Source organism: Canis lupus, chromosome 29 (genome assembly GCF_003254725.2).
Source record: "Canis lupus dingo isolate Sandy chromosome 29, ASM325472v2, whole genome shotgun sequence".
NCBI lineage: Eukaryota > Metazoa > Chordata > Mammalia > Carnivora > Canidae > Canis > Canis lupus.
Window position 1 is genome coordinate 39,888,453 of NC_064271.1, and position 19,201 is coordinate 39,907,653.

At 41.5% G+C, this 19,201-nt stretch overlaps 1 long non-coding RNA gene across 1 annotated transcript; it reads right to left on the reverse strand.

The window, feature by feature from the left end:
* Positions 1–255: 255 nt before the first annotated feature.
* Positions 256–18,544, reverse strand: LOC118352815 (uncharacterized). Its single transcript, XR_004810593.2, has 4 exons — positions 14,219–18,544; positions 12,107–12,234; positions 11,309–11,425; positions 256–695 (listed from the first exon to the last, which is right to left on the reverse strand). It is a non-coding gene; the product is annotated as an uncharacterized LOC118352815 (long non-coding RNA).
* Positions 18,545–19,201: the final 657 nt, after the last annotated feature.

The window sequence follows — 19,201 nt, forward strand, 5'->3', positions numbered from 1 at the left end:
GCCCTGGGGTGCCTGGGTGGCTCAGTCGGTTGTGTCCAACCCTTGGGTTTCAGTTCAGGTCATGATCTTGGGGTCGTGGGATAGAGCCCCACCTCGGGCTCCATGCTCAGCACTGAGTCTGCTTGTCCCTCTCCCCCTGCTCTTCCCCTCAACCATAAATTCATAAATAAATACATAAATACATAAATTCTTTACCTTGCCCACAACTGTCTGAATAGATCTCCTGCGACCTGGCTAATAACACAGAAAGACCACTTTTTTTTTTTTAAGATTTTATTTATTTCTTAGAGACTGAGAGTGAGTGGGAGGGGCAGAGGAGGAGGAAGAAAGAATCCAAGGCCGGCTCCTCAGTGAGCAAGGAGCCCGACGCGGGGCTCGATCTCATCTGGTGGCGGCTGTGAGATGGTGACCTGAGGTTCGGCCATCCCCAGAGGGACCACTTACAAGACCGCTGTCCAGGCGGTGAGGGCCTGCACCAGACACTCGGAAGAGAGCTACGGGGAGAGATACATGAGGAATGAATGCCACCGCGTGCCTCGGACGACCAACCGGTATGCTCTTTGGGAGCAGGGATTGTGTTTCATTCATTCTTTAACCCCGACACGTGGTCCTTATTAGCTGCTCCATAAATAGTGGTGGGATGACTGATGGGAAGCGTCAACAAAGATCCCAAGGTTCAGGCCTGTGTTCCTTCCCTTGAAGAAGGGGAAAATCAAGTCAATTTACAAGTACTTAAATAACAGTAAGAATGACGCAGAAAGATACTGTAGAAACGGCATCCGTCTGAGAGTCAGGGGATCTAAAGCCCAACTTTCCCACCCAACCTTGGGCAAACGACTTGACTTCTCTGCCTGAGGTCCGTTTCCTTCTCTGCATATAGGAGTACGAACCTCCAACCACAGAGCTGCCCGGAGGAGTACCTGGATGACATACGCGGACCACGTATCTCGGGGACCATTCCCGGGGTTTGTCCCGAAGTATATACTTCAGGCCCCCGTCAAACAAACCATGAGTTGTGTCTGTCGTGCTCCTTCCTGGAAAACCACTGCAGATTTAAAAATCCTCCTCTACCTGCCGTCTGCAGAGTCCTGGAAGGGCACAGTTTGTGCCACTGTTACTCGTTAGCTTGTATTTTAGCTCTTAGGACTCTGGGCTCTTCGGAGCGGGGCTGAGGACAGGAGCCTTCCCCTGTGATCGTGCTTTGACCTTAGGCCCCGCGTTCAGACCAGCAGGAGCACCTGAACTCTGCCGCAGAGGTGGAAGCAGACTCTAACCCTCCACCTCTGGTGCCCTGTGTGTCTCTGTCTCCTCTATGCTTCCCTAAATGCCCTCGGCCACACCAACGCCTACTGGGCTCGGGGAGAGAATTTCCCAACTGAACTGGACAGATGCCTTCATATTTCAGTCTGTTAAATAATGGTTTGTTATGTCTGTTCAAAAACGATTGTCTCTACGACTCTGTACTGAATTTGCTGAAATAAGTAAATAAATAAATGCATGCTTCCCCAGGAGACGATGCGGTTGTGGGAACTGGGCAAACAAGAGGAAGGAGTTCCCTTTCAGGATATTTATAATTCAGATAATGACCTCCGTTGACTTGTTACCCAGGATTAACCTTCCCTTCTAACTCATGACAGTTGACTTTCTTATTGTTTTTGTTGTCACTCCTTTCTCCTTTAAGACATGGCTGTAAGACTTGTCTTTCAAAGACCCTCTATCTGTCAGATTTTATTTTAGAGCATTCCAAGCCTCGGGTGTCCAAGAACACTTGTAAATCATGCAGTTTACTCTTGTTGAATATTCACGGCTTCACATAGTTGCTATTTCTATAAGTTTACCAAAGCCAGCTGGTGACTTTACGCTGAGAAAAGTGTGCTTTAAAGCAGCAGATATTATATATCTTAAATATGTATTAACATGTTGGAATAGTGTGACTGAAATATTCCTTAAAGTCCATAAAATCCAATACAAAGGCAAAAAAGAAAAAAAAAAGAAAGAGTATGCAATGAGTCTTCATTTGAAACATACAATTTATTCTTTTCTAGAATTTCCTATTTTCTGGATTCCTTAATCTATGGTTTCTTAGGCTTACATGAAAATGCTCCTGCTACCTTGTGGAAATATTTGCATTCTAACCAAATCATTTCAGAACTTCTCAAAGGCTGAGAGAGATCTAGGCTGCCTCCATTACTTTTGAGGTTCCCAGTATATTAATTTTTTAAAAAAATCACTAAAAGGGTTAAAAATTGGGGTGTTTTGAAAGTTCACATTTTTAACAGTTGATGCCTTTAACACACACACAAAAATTACAACACAAAACAGTTGTGCTAGTCGGAAGATAATTTAAAGATTCAACTTTTAAAATCCACAGTACACTGGAAGGTGATATAGTTTCTTCAGGGATCTCAATTTTAAATTTGGATGAGGGTGTCTTCTTTCAATCCCATCAGTGTATTTTGGTGTAATCTCCATTCAAGGTAATGTCAGAAGCCTAAATTCAAGACTCTTTATAAATGTAAGAACTGGGCCAGATAACCTTCTGGGTCGGTGCCCACTCCTCCTCCTTTCCGTTACCATAAGCCAAGAATATTTAATCCATAATTGGGAAACTATATTATTATTTAGTAACACATAATGAATTAAAGATGATGATCAAGTCTTACCCATGTCCAGTTGTGTAAAGAAAAACTCTGAATAACCCTAGCTTGGGGAAGTGTAACAAAGGGCAAATTCTAAGACGAGTTTTCTCTCCAAATGCTGACGCCGAGGCTTTTCTCAGCTAATTTTTAGAGGTATTGGTTTGCTAAGTCTTGTTTAGATCACAAGCTCCTTGCAAAGGAACTCTACGTATACTGAGCTGTTACTAAAAACTAGTAATTAATCTTGTTGGGTAGTTGCCATCGAAACTATTTAAGATTTAAATAGGAAAATAATTTTCCACTTATGACACGGGCTACACTGACATTTGCACGTATACTTTACAGATGTGGAAATACTCTGCACTCTGTGCTTACGACCACAGACGCCATCTGCTAGGCAACGTGGAGTACGACCTACAAGGACATGCAAGTAAATACCGCTCACTCAAGTGATTGCCTCTCATTTGGAAACACCCTGCTTCACTTTTAGTAGCACAGAAAAGATATTCCCCATCTGCGTGTAATTTGCAGCTGAAACGACCCTTTCGTACAGACAAGTTGGCTGTTCCATGGTGTCAGTAGAGACCAGGCCTAGCTGGACTTAGATCATTAGCCATCTCGCCCTGGGAACTACTGGGGCAGTGGGTCACAGGAGAGAGGGTCGATAGGGTCGATGTGTAGCAGAGCTCCTCAAAGCAGCAGCAGAGAAAGGTCTAGGCACCAGGGTCTTCTCGAGAGGCAGAGAAATCTCACCGTAACTTCATCTGCTCCAGGCCAGCTGGGGTGGAAAGTGGATAAATGAAGGTCAAGCAACCTGGGTCCGAAGCTGAGCTTCTCCTTTTTGTAAAGGAGAAAGAGCCAAGCGCAGATGTAATTTCAGCAGAGATCACAAAAGAGGGCAGAGAACGGAGCTTTTAGAGAATAAAAGGAATTGACAAATATATTGTCCTATTAAACACGCAGAAGAATCGTTTTGGATGTCAACTTCCCCCTTAACAAGCTTCAAAGCTTATTAAGCAAGTAATAACTATTTGTTAACGTCATTTTAAAAGTTACACATTTTTAAAGCGATTTTTTTTCCTTCTTAACTGAACAAAGAATGCCCCTCCCCGCAAAAATACACTGTATTGAATTAACACGATTGCCAATTCCTCAGCACATAGATCAGAAAGGCCAAGCGGCCTTATGTGTCATTTTTCTGAAAAAGAAAACTCAATTGCCCTTTTAAAAATATAATCAGCAAGTTGAAAACAAAGAAAAGGAAAATATATCCAACAGAAATAAAAAGATCCTAAAGATTGAACTTTTTGTTCTCCTTGAATAATTTTAACGCTACCATCTAGATGGATATTAGCACCAAGTCTGACAATAATCTTAAATATTGCAAACATAGCTATAATTTTTGGAACATTAGCTGTTTTTACTAAGATGGTGGCAAAGTTGCATTGCTTGTTATCGGTTTTTGTAACTGGAGATCTAGATTACAATTTTCAAGGGCTCTATGGGCAAACGCTCTGATGCGAAGTGAGGGACTTTAATTGGAATAAACTTCAAGATCTTTTCTCATTCTAAAACTAGGAGCCTATTGTTTGTCAGAGTTAGAAAGTTTTGTAGTGATATTTGTGGGTATATTCCCTCCAGAATTTCTTTCATTTCTCTTTAACAACAAAAAAAAATGACAAAGAATATGTTCCGGAGGGAATTTGTGACTGTTTGCTCAGACAAAATCGGTCATCATTCAAGGTTAAACAGTGACCGAGTGGCAGAGAACAGATTGGCAATTATTCGGTTTTAAATTCTGAACTTGAAATTAAAATGAGGGAAAAAGTTCCTTTTGGTGTCTTACAAATCCCCACTGGTGTGAAGTCTGCAGTTGCAAATGAGGAGTCTTTAGCTGTGCCCGGTGGGCTCTGGGGAGCAGGTGCTGAGCCGGGGAAGGGGGGCAGCAAAGGCTTGTGGGGGAGTGAAAGCTGCCAGGACAAAGGGGAGGCAAGCCCGCTGGGGCAGGGGGGGCCCCTCCAGCCCAGGCCCACTTGACAAAGGCTTTGCCGAAATCAGGGGCGCTCAAAGCACAGCTTGCACGGTAAAGGAGCCTTCTATCTGGCTGAAAAGTCTAGGCCTTGTCCACAAGGAAGAGTGGGACAACCTCCCTGCCTCCTAATAAATAAACAAACAAACAAACAAATAAATAAATAAATAAATAAATAAATAAATAAAAATAAAAATAAAAAGCTGGAGCAGCTCCCGAAGGAGTTGAAGCCGGAGGCTGTCAGCCAACCGTGCTGCTCCCAGCTGGGCTGTGAACGGGGCAGGGGGCCTCCGGGCCCTGTGCGGGGTGAGCCCCCTTCACTCTCAGAACCCCTCCATCGCCCCCATTTCCTGGGCCCTCGTCCCCTCCCTGGCCCTAGCAGGAGTCCAGGCTCTTCTCACTTTGTTATGCGGAGCAGTTAGCTCAAAAAACTGGCCCCGTCCGGTCTGGTCCGGGTGAGAGGAGCTCCTGTTGTCCCTTCAGAGGCCTTCCCGGCTCGGCTCGGGTGGAAACCACGCAGCCACGCCCTTAGTAGGAGCCAGCGTGGGGGCAACTCTGGCTCCACCTGGCCTTTCTCCTTCTCATCACAAACGGAGACAACAGGGATGGGGAGAGCCGAGAGCGACATTTGGGAACAAAAGCCGACAGGTTTCCTGCCCTGGGTGCCCCGGGCCCTCCCACGACCCCCCCACCCCTTGGGTAAGAGACCGGTTTTGGGGAGGGGGGAGTGGTAGAAACTGAAGAGTTATTTTCTTAAATATTTGCAACTAAATCCCTAAAACGCTGTTTTAAGGAATCTGATGACATCCCTGGCCTCTACTTGCCACTTGACAAAAGCTGATTGTGCTATTTAGTTAATAATTAATTCTGTAGAGAGCAGGAATTTTACTACACAAACTCAAAAGTACAAGAAATACCATATTCTTGATTTGCTTAAAGCCCAGTGGGCACCCCTATGTCTTTCCTACATTAAAATTCTGGAGTCTTATCGGCGGCGTGTATCACATTGAGGGCCGACTCTTCGGGAGGACAGCTTCCTAAACAAGGGATTTTCAGGTCAGAGGGTCAGTGTTTTTCAGATCGGAACACTCAGTTCCACATACCGTCCCTCGCCCAAAAGTATCAACGTGTCTGATTATCCACCCCCTCAGCAGCCTGGAAGTTCTCAATCTTTTCGACTTTGGCCAAGCAGATGGGCAAAAATTCAATTTTGTTATTAATTTGTATTTCCCCAGCTACTGGCAAGATTGAGCAACTTTTAATGTTTATATGGCACCTGCACTTTCTTTGATCCACTGGGTCATTTGTCTTCTTACTGGTCTAGAAAAGCCTTATGTAAGTAAGGGCTCTTAACGCTTTTCTTGCACGTGTGTGCTGCAAATATTTTATCACTTGTCTTTTGACTACCTGTGGGCTAGCAAAGACAGAGCCTCCTGCCCCTCAGCTCATAATCCCGTGGAGGCACCAGATGAAAGATGGATAATAATAACTTGATTAAATGATACGCAGGTAATACTTCACAGTAAATGCCACAGGGGCCATTTGGAAATACCTGCAGCAGGAAAAATCTGTTTTCAGTTAAAAATCCCTTTTATTTTTATTTATTTTTTAAAAGATTTTATTTATTTATTTGAGAGAGAAAAAGAATGGGGGGGAAGAGCAGAGGGAGAGGGATAAGCAGACTCCGTGCTAAGCGCAGAGCCGGATGCAGGGCTCAATCCCATGACCCTGAGATCCTGACCTGAGCCGAGATCAAGAGTCGGACAGAGGCTTAACCGACTGAGCTCCCCAGGTGCCTCTAAAAATGCTTTTTAATGTGTAATGAACACAATGAAACTCCATTGAAGGCCACTGGCATACTTTTACCATGAAGTCAGGCATAAAGATCAGTCCTTTTAGATTTTTCCATAACTTGACCACTTTTAACCTCATTCAATCTCTACCACTTCTCACATGTCCTCTCTCAACCTACCACTCCCAATTCCATTCTTCCTCAGAGTGTTTCTATCCAGTCTTCTATTTTCACAGTGATGGTATTTGTTAGTTTGTGACAGAGATTTTGGATGGATCTCCAGCAAGTCTTAGACTCTGAATATGCATATTAAAGAAATTGGAGAAGGCTTAGTTTCTTCAAATCCTTGACTATGCAAAAAGTAGTTTCAGACTTTAACATTTTAAAATTGGAGAATCTATTTTCCTGTTGAGTATTCACTCAGTTAGCAGATATTTGATTGCATACCTTCTATATACTTAGGCACTGTTTTTTTTTAAATATTTTATTTATTCATGAGAGACAGAGAGAGAGGCAGAGACATAGGCAGAGGGAGAATCAGGGTCCATGCAGGGAGACCGACGTGGGACTCGATCCCAGGACCCTGGGATCAGGCCCTGAGTCGAATGCAGACACTCAACCACTGAGCCACCTAGGGGTCCCTAGGCACTGTTTTAAATATCATTATATCCTGTTAGAGGGGAAGAGGGGAGGGAGATGGAGTAACGGGGTGATGGACATTAAGGACGGCACTGGGTATTATACAAGACTGATGAATCACTGAACTCTATCTCTGAAACTAATAATACATTATATGTTAATTAATTGAATTTAAATTAAAAGATTAATTTTAAAAATAACATTATATCCATGAGTTCATGGAATTTACATCCTAAATTGGAGAAAGAGAGAGAGAGAGAGAGAGACATCAAATGGTAAAAACGTAAGTCTATAATGTCAGACAGTGATACATACTATAAGGAAAAATAAGGCAAGATAAGAAGAGTATTATGGGTTGAATTGTGTCCCCTCCAAAACTGAAGTCCCAGTACCTGTGAATGTGACCTCATTTGGAAAGAGGATCTTTGCAGATGATCAAATCACAATGAGGCCATTAGAGTGGGCCCTAATCCAATGACTAGTGTCCTCATAAAAAGGGGAAATTTGACACAGAGACGTGCCCACAAGGAGAATGTCATGTGAAGATGAAGGCAGAGATCTGGGTGATGCTTCTACAAGCCAAGGAACATCAAAGATCGCCAGCAAACCACCAGAAGCTAGGAGTGAGACATGGAATAGATTCTCTCTCATGGCCTTCAGAACAAACCAATTCTGTCAACACCTTGATCTCAGACTTCTGGCTTCTAGAACTCTGACATTTCTGTTGAAAAGGTCTCCAAACGGTAGTACTTTGTTATGACTGCCCTACGGAAAGTAAGATTTTAGATGGGGTGATGGGGGAAGTTCACATCTGAAAGGAGAAGAGAATACAGTCAAGAAGGTAACTGGAGAAAGCACAGACCAGTATTGTTATTCCCTCGTAGAGGGAGTAACAAGTGCAAATCCCCTCTGGTGTGCACACGAGTGGCAAGTGTAAGGACTGCCACAGTCGGGGTTCCTGAAGCATGGTGAGCAACATGAAGGAAAGTGAGGGAGATAAGGTCAGACGCCCATAAGGTAGGGACCAACTGGCCACGTGTGGATAATGGCCTTCTTCCCCAGGTAATAAGAGAAGCCACTGGAGAGCTGTGGGCAGAGAAATGACATCATCATTGACAAAAGTAGCATGTTCAGTTTTCTGTTAACCAGAAAACAAGTTCCAAGTTCCTGATTGATGGTTTCACTTATGCACCTGTTCTAGCCAGGAGTCCTGGGGTTGCAAGTGACAGAGATTCAGCTCAAGCTCTCCTAAGCAAGGGAGGGAACTTATTAGCTCACGTAACCAAAAAGGCCATGAGTATTTAGGCAGAGCTGGGGATCAACCCATATCATCAATAATCTGTCCCCTTTTCTCCTTCTTTCAGTTCTCCTTTCCTCTATGTTGACTTTGTTTGCAGATAAGCTTTTATTATTATATGGCAAAAGAACCACCAGTAGCTCCAGACTTCATGCTTCTTAGTATTAGATATCCCAGGAGAGATTCTTTTTCTCCTACCATTCACATAATCCCCCAAAGAATGCTGGTTGGCTTCCTTGATTATGAGCCTAGTCCTATAATAATCAGTGGTGGTTTCTAGAGATAGTTCTTTGGCTGAGTGGCCTACATCACATATCCACTTCTATGGCAAGGAAGCAGACCCACAGGTTGCACTATCTAGGTGGGTGAGAAGCATTTACCAAAAGAAAGAGTTATGTGGGGGCCACAGAGCTGTACAGCTTCAGAATTCTAATTCATGTTATAGTCTACATGGATGCGACCCACTGCAGTGCACAACCCCCGAGAGGCCTTATGGTGGTCCTTGGTACTCTAACCTGAGGAAGGGGGAAAAGAAGCTGTGCAGGCAAAAAGGGCAGGCATCCCCTAGTACATCTTTTTTTTTTTTTTTTAAGATTTTATTTATTTATTCATGAGAGACACACGGAGAGGGAGAGAGAGAGAGAGAGAGAGAGAGAGAGGCAGAGACACAGGCAGAGGGAGAAGCAGGCTCCCTGCAGGGAGCCTGATGCGAGACTTGATCCCAGAACTCTGGGATCACGCCCTGAGCCGAGGGCAGACACCCAACAGCTGAGCCACCCAGGCATCCCTCCCCTAGTACATCTAATTACAGAGCTAGTCATTTGTAACTTTAAGAAAGAACTTTTTTTTTTTAAAGACTTTATGCAAAGTTGGCTGGACTTCTGGCTTCCTGGAACAAAATATGACTCATAAAATGCAAATCTACAGCAGATATATAAATACATTTATTTCTTCTAAAGAATGATATCTAATAGTCCTAATTATGGCATATCTTAGGCTTAAGTCAAGTAAATAATTCACCTTTGATAACAGTACTATAAATGGAGCTGTGATTCACAAGTGCATGGTTCTTCCTAAGAACTCTGTGCATTCATTTATTACAGTTATAGACTGGCCCCTAATATTGACAGGTTCCATGCCAGGAATTATAAATATGGCAAGGAGACCAAACAAACCTTGTTCCTGTCCTCATGGGTAAGATGGATATTAGACAACGAACACACAAATAATATATAATTATACTGTGGTAAGTAGGAAGAAGGAAAAGAACTGGGTTTCATCAGAGAGAATTAACAAAATTGGGGGTTGATTTAGATCAGGATCAGGGATTCATCTGAGGTTGTGCCATTTAGGCAGAATGCTGACGTATATATAGGAATTAGTCAGATTTGAAGAGTGGGAGAGGAAGGGAAAGTATTCTAGGCAGAGGGAATAGCATGTACGAAGGCCTTAAAGAGTTTCAGATATCACCAACACCCCTGCCCAGGCCCAGGGACGTGACCCCAGACGCTTACCAATTGTATTGTCCATTTCATTTTTATTGCTGCTTTCCAATGATATTTCAAATTAACTAAATCACACACATTCTCTTTTCATCATTATAGAGTAGATAGAATGTTTAGATTTTCCCCTCTGACTATAATTTTTAAAAAAAGATTTTATTTATTTATTCATGAGAGATGCAGAGAGAGGCAGAGACCCAGGCAGAGGGAGAAGTAGGCTCCCTGTGGGGAGCCCGATGGGGACTTGATCCCAGGACCCTGGGATCACACCCTGAACCAGAGGCAGATGCTCAGTCACTGAGCCACCCAGGAGTCTGTGTACAGTTTGTTTTTTTTTTAAAGAAATTTATTTTTTATTTCTATTTTTAAGATTTTATTTATCTGTTTGACAGAAAGAGAGAGAGAGAGAGAGAGAGAGAGAGCAAGCACAAGCAGGGGAATGGCAGGCTGAGGGAGAGAGAGAAGCAGACTCTCCACTGAGCAGGGAGCCCGATGTGGAGCTCGATGACAGGACCCTGGGATCACAACCCGAGCTGAAGGCAGACACTTAAACTAATTGAGCCACCCAGGCGCCCCTGATTATAATTTTTATATATTAATGTATATTAATGTATTAATGTATATTAATGTATTAATATATGACAATGGCAAAGTGATCAAAAGTGGAATTGATGAAAGGATGATTGTAATTATTTCATGCTGGCAATATATTTTCAAGTGTTTTGCAGTCACTTACCACTTCTGTTTCTATAACTTCATGGTAGGAAAGAAGAGAACACGAGGACTTAGAGCTGAGGATGGCAGCTATGGAGAGGGGGTTAGTATTTAAAGGTAATTCTCTAAGGTTCTCTTCTGGGATCTGCTAAGTGAAGGACAGAAGTCTGGGTACTGACTACTGGGGAGGAGATAAAACTTGGATGTCATGGTCCAGGCCCTTGATCAATCAAGGTCCAAACAGAAAATAGATGGCACACTCAGAAGGGTCTTGGTCTCCTGCTTTTCTAGTTTTAGAGTTATTTGTTGCTTTTTTTTTTCTACTCAGTCAACTCCTAAAAAATGTATAGCCCAATAGATTTCTGCAATCATGTGTACCTGAAATATGTAATGACAAGATACTTGAAGAAAGGCACTTTTGTCATACTATTATTACCTTTATTGTTCATCTTGGTTTTTCAAATTATAGAAGTTTTTAAATATGAAAACCAGCACAGACAGTAAGATAATGTGTACTCATATATCCACCACTCTGATTTAGAAAATGTTAATATTTTGACATTTTTTTTCCAAATTTTTAAATAAAATATCACAGCATGCAAGGCTTCTTGTTACTTCTCCTTACCTCCTATTTATTCATTCATTAATGCCTTCATTCATTACTTTCATTTTTAAAAGGTTTATTGAACTACTTACCCTGCTATAAAAGCCATGGGATAAACACAAGATTGAGACTTATTTCCTTTCCTCAGGGTGTTCCCAATCTAGCAATGATATCCTCAAAATGGTTGGTTGGTTGTTTTCAGTAGGTAGCTGTGAACATACAAAAGGAGGGGAAAAAACTAGAGAAATGGAAGCTTCTACAGCGAAAACCAAAGAGTGAGATGGATAAAACTCCAATTGCACTAACACAGTGACCACTTTGCCTCTTTCTGTTTCTGATAGAATTGTATGGTAGATGCCCTTTTAGCAAATGAAAAACCTGCTACTAAATAGGTATTTGACACTGGTTAATTTTTATATGCTAGTCTGTGCTAAGCATATAGACAATACTAAATGCTCAAAAGAAACATTAATAGATTACTTTCAGGTCTAAAACTGCGTAATTGTATACATTTTTAAAATTGTACTTGAGGGTGAGTACCCTACATTGGAAAGCATAATGCATTCAGATCCTCTTATTCATAATTGACGGTAAGTTCTCCAAAATCAGATAACAGGAAGGCCTGCCTATTAGATGAGTAGTGGAAACTTTTCACAAGGGAAACTATTCCTTTCAAGCTTGAATTTCTTCACATTCTGCAATTCTGCTGGGTCTGGTTTGTCTGGGTCGGCAATCGGGAAGATTGCAAGTCTGTGTAGTATCTTGGTCGCAAATTAGGAGGTATCCCCTCTGGGCTCATAACAGCCCTGCCAACTTGTGCCTCTGTGGGAAAAAACAGGTTCTCTTTCCTCAGAGACAGCCCCAAACCAGTCCACACCAGCCCCACTCACCCCCTTGGCCCAGCGTGTTTGTGCACTGCACACACTGCACAACCAGGTGTCTTGTTTCCAGTGCCAGAAAACATGGCTCTCAGCATACTACACCGAACACCTCCCAACGCCGGGCACTTGGCCAGGTGCTGGAAATAAAAAGAGGAATAAGACAGAGTCTACCTTTGGTGTCTGGGAAGTGGGCCATATAAACAGATACCACAATAAGAGCTAGTAAAGTGATCAAAGAGAAATGCAGACAGGATCACAAATGAAGGAACTGCTCATTTTTCTTGGATGGGGCTGGGGTCAAGGCAAATTCAGAAAGCACGAGGCTTTGGAATTGGGGTTCATAGGATGAGTAGAGGTTCATGAGGTGGGTGAAGGGCAACAGGGCTTTTGATAACAAGGAGAAGCTTGGGAGTCTCTTCCTGCAGCCGTAGCCTCAGGAAAGCCTAGGGCTGCAGCTTCATCACTTTGATCTAGGTTTTGGGTCCCACCATTTTCGTTGGGTTTGTCTATGTCTCTTTTTGTCTTTGAAGTGATCCAGACAAGCTCAGCAGTGGGGCTCGTATAAACAGTGTAAAAAGAAAAAACAGTGTTCACTTGCCAGCAATGTCCCCCCACATAGCTCTCTTGGGAGTCTGGAGAGGCAGGAGGTGGCTGGTCAAAGGCCAGGGATTTGGGAACATTGCCAAATGGCCTCCTTGAAGATACAGCACACAAGGACATTCCAGGAAGAGGGAGCAGTATAATACCACAGTATTTTGTTTGCCAGATGGAAATATCCTTAGTGACAAACATATTTAATTTGGCTGCAGGTGTGACCTTTGATTATGCAATAGAATTGTACAGCAGCTAGAATGTAATTTCCGAACGACCTAGGCTGCTTATTTCCCTAGAAGGATTAGTTAGTTTTGCCCAGAAAAGCTTTTCGAAGACCACAGACTACATTTCTAACTCTAATGAACCTTTCCCTCTCTTGGCACGTTCTACTGGTTGCTGGAAGAATAGGGAGGAAGCATGCGCATAGCACAGCTCCACAGAAGCCACTGTCACTCTCAGAAAAACAACTAGGTGCATGTCCCTTCCGCAGGGAGTTAGAGGGCTTCTCCAGGTCATTCAGGGAGAGTGGTCCAATGCCTGCAGCGGACTGATTGTAGAGGGTGGGGGATCAGAGGCAACAACCTTTACTTCTCCCCCCATGGTAGGGACTCTGGTGTTGCTGTGAGGTTCTGAAAGGGCGGTGGCCTCTGAATCTTGTTTGTGGAGTTCAAGGAGGACTAGAAGCTTCACTGGGCACTGTGCACCACAACAAGGACAACAAAAACAAACCTGCTGACTGTGTTTTTACTGATTAGTTCCAAACTAGCTATTCCGGGCCACACACTCTTAAACTAGGTTCTCCTTTGATGACCTCTATGTTGAAATAAAAGGAGGTGGTGAGTTATGCAGCAGCAGCCCTCGGGAACTGCCTGAGGGCCCTCATTGCAACAATCTGATAACAGCAGAAAGCACTGAGGAGTATCTCCCCACCCATGTTTGTGATCCTCCAGTGCCCAACACCCTCCTTCTGAGGCTCCCACTGACCAGGGAATGGAGAACCTTGGCCCATATTAGTATTCAGGTAGGAGTCATCAATGAGAACATGAGACAAACTCAAGAACACTTTGTAAACACAAAAGAACATTCCTACAAAGTAGGCAGGCCCATTAAAACATGGCAGGTAAAAAAAAAAAAAAGAAAAATTTTTTTTTAAAAGACCAAGTTTAGCCACAGAGAGTTGAAGGATATGCTAACCTGTATTTAAGGACCCCACAAAAGGGGATCACATGTCTATGAATATCTTTGGGAAAGTATCATGCACCAAAATGTCCTCAATCCCCCTAAAAGACTTCACATTCTTCAGCTCAGGAATGAAAAAGATACGTCATTCCACCAGATACATATGCCAAAAATCCAGGAACCATCATTTATTTCTCTCTTTTCTCCATTACTTTCCCCCATCAGTCTGTCAGCAAGCTGATCTTCAAATTATATATTGATTTGTCCATATCTTTTTATGTTCATGACCACCATCCCAGTCCAAGCCACAATAACCTCTTGCCCAGACAACCTCAAAATCCCACTCACTGGCTTCTCTATATTCACTTTGGCTCCCCTCCGTCTCAGATTGCAGTATGGGAAGGTCTTTCTAAGCATAAACTGATAGAAGAAATGAACAAAGGAAGAGTTATATATATATTTGACAACAAAGAAGGCCTAAAAATTTGAATGTCCAAAAAACATCACCATACCTATCTCTTAGCAGAAGTGAGAGGGTTGGGGCAGAGAGAAATTTCACTTTCTACTATACATGTTTCTGTATGATTTCATTTAAATTAACACAACAAAACATGTTATAAATAACTGAAAATAAGCAACAAACTGGAAAAATATTTGACACAAATATGGTAAAACTTAATAGATTTGACAGTCTTAATATATAAAAGCTCATCCAAATCAAAGAGAAAAACATTAAGACCATCAGCATTTAAAATGGGTAAGGAAAAGGGCGCCTCGGGGGCTCAGTAGGTTAAGCAACCAACATTTGGTTTCTGGTCAAGTCACGAGCTCATGGGTCGTGGGGTCAATTGGGCATTGAGCCCCTAGTTGGGCTATGCATCCAGCAGAGTCTGCTTGAAGATTCTCTTCCTCTGCCCCTCTCCCCACTGGTGTATGTGTGTGTCCATGCACGTGCTCTCACTCTCAAATGAACAAATACACTTTTAAAAAATGGGTAAGAAAAAAATTATACTTTGAAATAAACTAGGTTTTTTTTAACTACTAGTTTTTTAACAAAAAATGAGTAAGAATATTGACACTAAATCACTGAAAATCAAATATAAATATGTAGTAAAGAAAAAATGTCCTATCTCACTAACAGTCACATAAATGAAAATTAAAAGTGAGATATCACTTTTTACATATTACCATGACTTTAAAAAATTTTAATAAATCAATCACTTTCATCATAATTTCTTTGTGGGAGTATATAATTTCTTTGGTAATAATTTTGGCAATGTCAGATATCTTAAAACTTCACAGACTTTTTTTTTTAAGATTTTATTTATTTATTTGAGAGAGAGAGTGAGAGAGAGAGAACAAGGGGTGAGGAGGGGTGGGTTTTAGGAGAGAAGACTCCCCACTGAGCAGGGAGCCCTCCACAGAGCTAGATTCCAGGACCCTGAGATCATGACCTGAGCCAAAGAAAGATGCTTAACTGACTGAGCCACCCAGGACCCCCAAAAGTCCACAGCCTTTGACTAGTGATTTTATTTCTAGGACTTTATCACAAGGTAATAATATCACAGATATGGACAAAGATTAAACTACAGTGTTTCATCTAAGAATTATATATAAAATCAAAAATTGGGGAAGGATCAAATAACAAGAGCACAGTTAAATCAATAGTGTTACATCTATCAGTAAGATAAGTTATAATAGTGTCAACAAAAATATTTATGAAGGCTCAGTATAATAAAAATACCTATTTTCCATAAGTTAAATATAAATTTAACATAATTCCAATAAAAATACTTTCAGTTTTTTTTTTTTTTTTCAATAGAAAAACTGATCCTAAAGGTCGAATAGAAAAAATTAACAACAATGGCCAGGAAAACACTGGCAAGGGAAAAGAGCAATGAGAAAGCACCAGTATTAGCAGATATATATGAAAACGTATTTTATGCAATAGTTAAGAGAGTACTAGAATATTAATAGACAAATGGAACAGTATAGACACCAAATACATATGTTAGTTCATTCCATGGAAAGAGAAGCATCTCAAGTCAAAGAGGAAAAGGTAGACCCATGAATAAATGATGTCAAGACAAGTAGAAAGATACAAACAGTTGGATCTATGTCTTTTTTTTTTTAATTTATTTATTTATGATAGTCACAGAGAGAGAGAGAGAGAGAGGCAGAGACACAGGCAGAGGAAGAAGCAGGCTCCATGCACCAGGAGCCTGATATGGGATTCAATCCCGGGTCTCCAGGATCGCGCCCTGGGCCAAAGGCAGGCGCCAAACCACTGCGCCACCCAGGGATCCCTGGATCTATGTCTTTGCAACATTTGTCTCCTCCAAAAAAACTCAAGAAAGACAAAGAAATATAAAAACTAAAACTATAGAAGTACTAGAAGAAAACAAAGATTAAAAACATTTTTTAATGGGAAGGTCTTTATAATGATGATTCAAAATCTAGAAGCCATAAAAGTAAATATTGATGAAGCCTGGCTATATAAAAATATATTATAAAATTTGAACATGGGAAGATTCTACAAGAAAAGACAAAGCCAAAACAAACTGGGAAAAAAGTGATCTATGTCCCAGACATAGGGCTAATCTCTTTCATGTACACAGAGCTACTATAAATCAGTATGGGAGGCCTGTAACCTATAGAAAAGTGGGCAAAGCTTATGAAAAGAGAGGTTCGTTCCATACACATTTTAGGAGTGTGTGTTCCAGCTCTGTGAAGAATGCTGATGGTATTTCAATGGGGATTGCACTGAATGTGTAGATTGCTTTGGGTAGCACAGACATTTATTACTATTTGTTCTTCCAATCCATGAGCATGGAATGTTTTTCCATTTCTTTGTGTCTTCCTCCATTTCTTTCATAAGTGTTCTATAGTTTCAGAGTACAGATCCTTTACCTCTTTCGTTAGGTTTATTCCTCGGTATCTTAATAGCCAAAGTACTGTTGAAAAAGAAAACCAATGGCGGGGGCATCACAATTCAAGCTGGGTTTCAAGCTGTATTACAAAGTTGTGATCTTCAAAACAGTATGGTACTGGCACAGAAACAGACACATAGATCAAGAGAACAGAACAGAGAACCCAGAAATGGGCCCTTTACTCAACAGTCAACTAATCTTTGACAAAGCAGGAAACAATATCCAATGGAAAAAAAAAAAGATAGTCTCTTCAGTACATGGTGTTGGAGCAACTGGACAGTGACATGCAGAAGAATGAAACTGGACCACTTTCTTATACTACACACAAAAATAAATTCAAAATGGATGAAAGATCTAAATGTGAGACAGGAATCCATCAAAATCCTGGAGAAGACAGGCAGCAACCTCTTTGACCTCAGCCACAGCAATTTCTTGCAAGACACATTTCTGGAGGCAAGGAAAACAAAAGCAAAAATGAACTGTTGAGACTTCATCAAGATAAAAAGCTTCTGCACAGCAAAGGAAACAGTCAACAAAAACCAAAAGACAACCTACAGAATGGGAGAAGGTATGTGCAAATGACTTATCAGATAAAGGGCTAGTATCCAAAATCTATAAAGAACTTAGCAAACTCAACACCCAAAAAAACAAAAAAAATCCATTCAAGAAATGAGCAGAAGACATGAACAGACATTTATCCAAAGAAAACATACAAATGGCCAATGGACACATGAAAAAACGCTCGACATCACTCAGCATTGGAAATAGAAATCAAAACCACAATGAGATACCACCTTACACCAGTCAGAATGGCTAAATTTAACAACTTGGGAAACAACAGATGTTGGCGAGGATGTGGAGAAAGGGAAACCCTCTTGCACTGTTGGTGGGAATGTGGACTGGTGCAGCCACTCTGGAAAACAGTATGGAGGTCCAAAAAAGGTTAAAAATAGAACTTCCGTAGGATCTAGCAATTGTACTAGTAGGTATTTACCCAAAGGATACAAAACATAGTGATCCCAAGGGGCACCTGCACCCCAATGTTTACAGCAGCAGTGTCCACAGAAGCCAAACTATGGAAGGAGCCCAGAGGTCCATCGACAGATGAATAGATAAAGATGCGGCAAATATATACATACGTATATATGTACACACACATACTGGAATACTCCTCAGCCACCAGAAAGAACAAAATCTTGTCATTTCCAACTACGTGGATGGAACTGGAGGGTATTACGCTAAGTGAAATAAGTCAGTCAGAAACAAAACAGATGAACATAGGGGAAGGGAAGGAAAAATAAAATAAGAAGAAAATAGAGAGGGAGGCAAACCATAAGAGACTCTTAACTCTAGGAAACAAACTGAGGTTGTTGGAGGGGAGGTAGGTAGGGAGATGGGGTACCTGGGTGATGGGCATGAAGGAGGGCACTTGATGTAATGAGCACTGGCATTATATGCAGCTGATGAATTACTAAATTCTACCCCGTAACTATTAAAAAAAAAAAAAGAATACGAAAGAATGCTGTACCGGATGTTCAAGACTCTTTAAGATTTCATGCCCCTTTAAAGAAGTTGCAATTTGAAACTTTGAAACTGTGGGTAACGCATTATAGGTGTGATGTATGCAAAAAAGAGACAGCAAGGATCCCCAGTGAGGGCACCAGGACCGAAGAAAAGGCTTTGGCCTTATGTCAAAATATTGGTTAGTAGGGGTGCCTGGCTGGCTCAGTTGGTAGAGTGTGGGACTCTTGATCCTAGGGTTGAGTTCAAGCCCCACGTTGGGCACAGGGTTTACATATATATGTAAATATTGAAAATATTGTCAATATTTAAAAACTGACAAATGAATGACTTGTTTTAAGTTAAAATGTTTAAAGTAAAAAAGTTTATAGGAAAGGATATAAGAGTAATTCTAAAACTATGAAAAGATGCTCATCTTCACTTGTTTTTTTTAGGGGGGGAGGAGAGGGTCAGAGGGAGATAGAGAATCCATATTACAAAAGATTTATTTATTGGAGACAGGGAGAACAGGCAAGGAAGGGGAGGGGCGGAGGGAGAGGGAAAGAGAGAGAATCCTCAAGCAGGAAACCCTGAGGTCATGTCTGAGCCGAAATCAAGAGTTGGATGCTTAACTGACTGAGCCACCTAGGTGCCCCTCATCTTTACTCTTAATAAGAGAAATGCAAATTAAAACTAAACTGAAATACTACTTTCTTTTACTTATTCAATTGGTAAAAATGCCCAAACTTTTGGCAAGGCTGCTGCAGAGAACTGGGTTCTCCCACTGCTAGTAGTAGTGCAAAATGCCGTAAATCTTATGAGGAGAATTGAGCAGCGTCTATCAAAAACATAATTTTGACCCAGAAATTCTACTTCTGGGAATTTATTTAGGCCTTTGCAT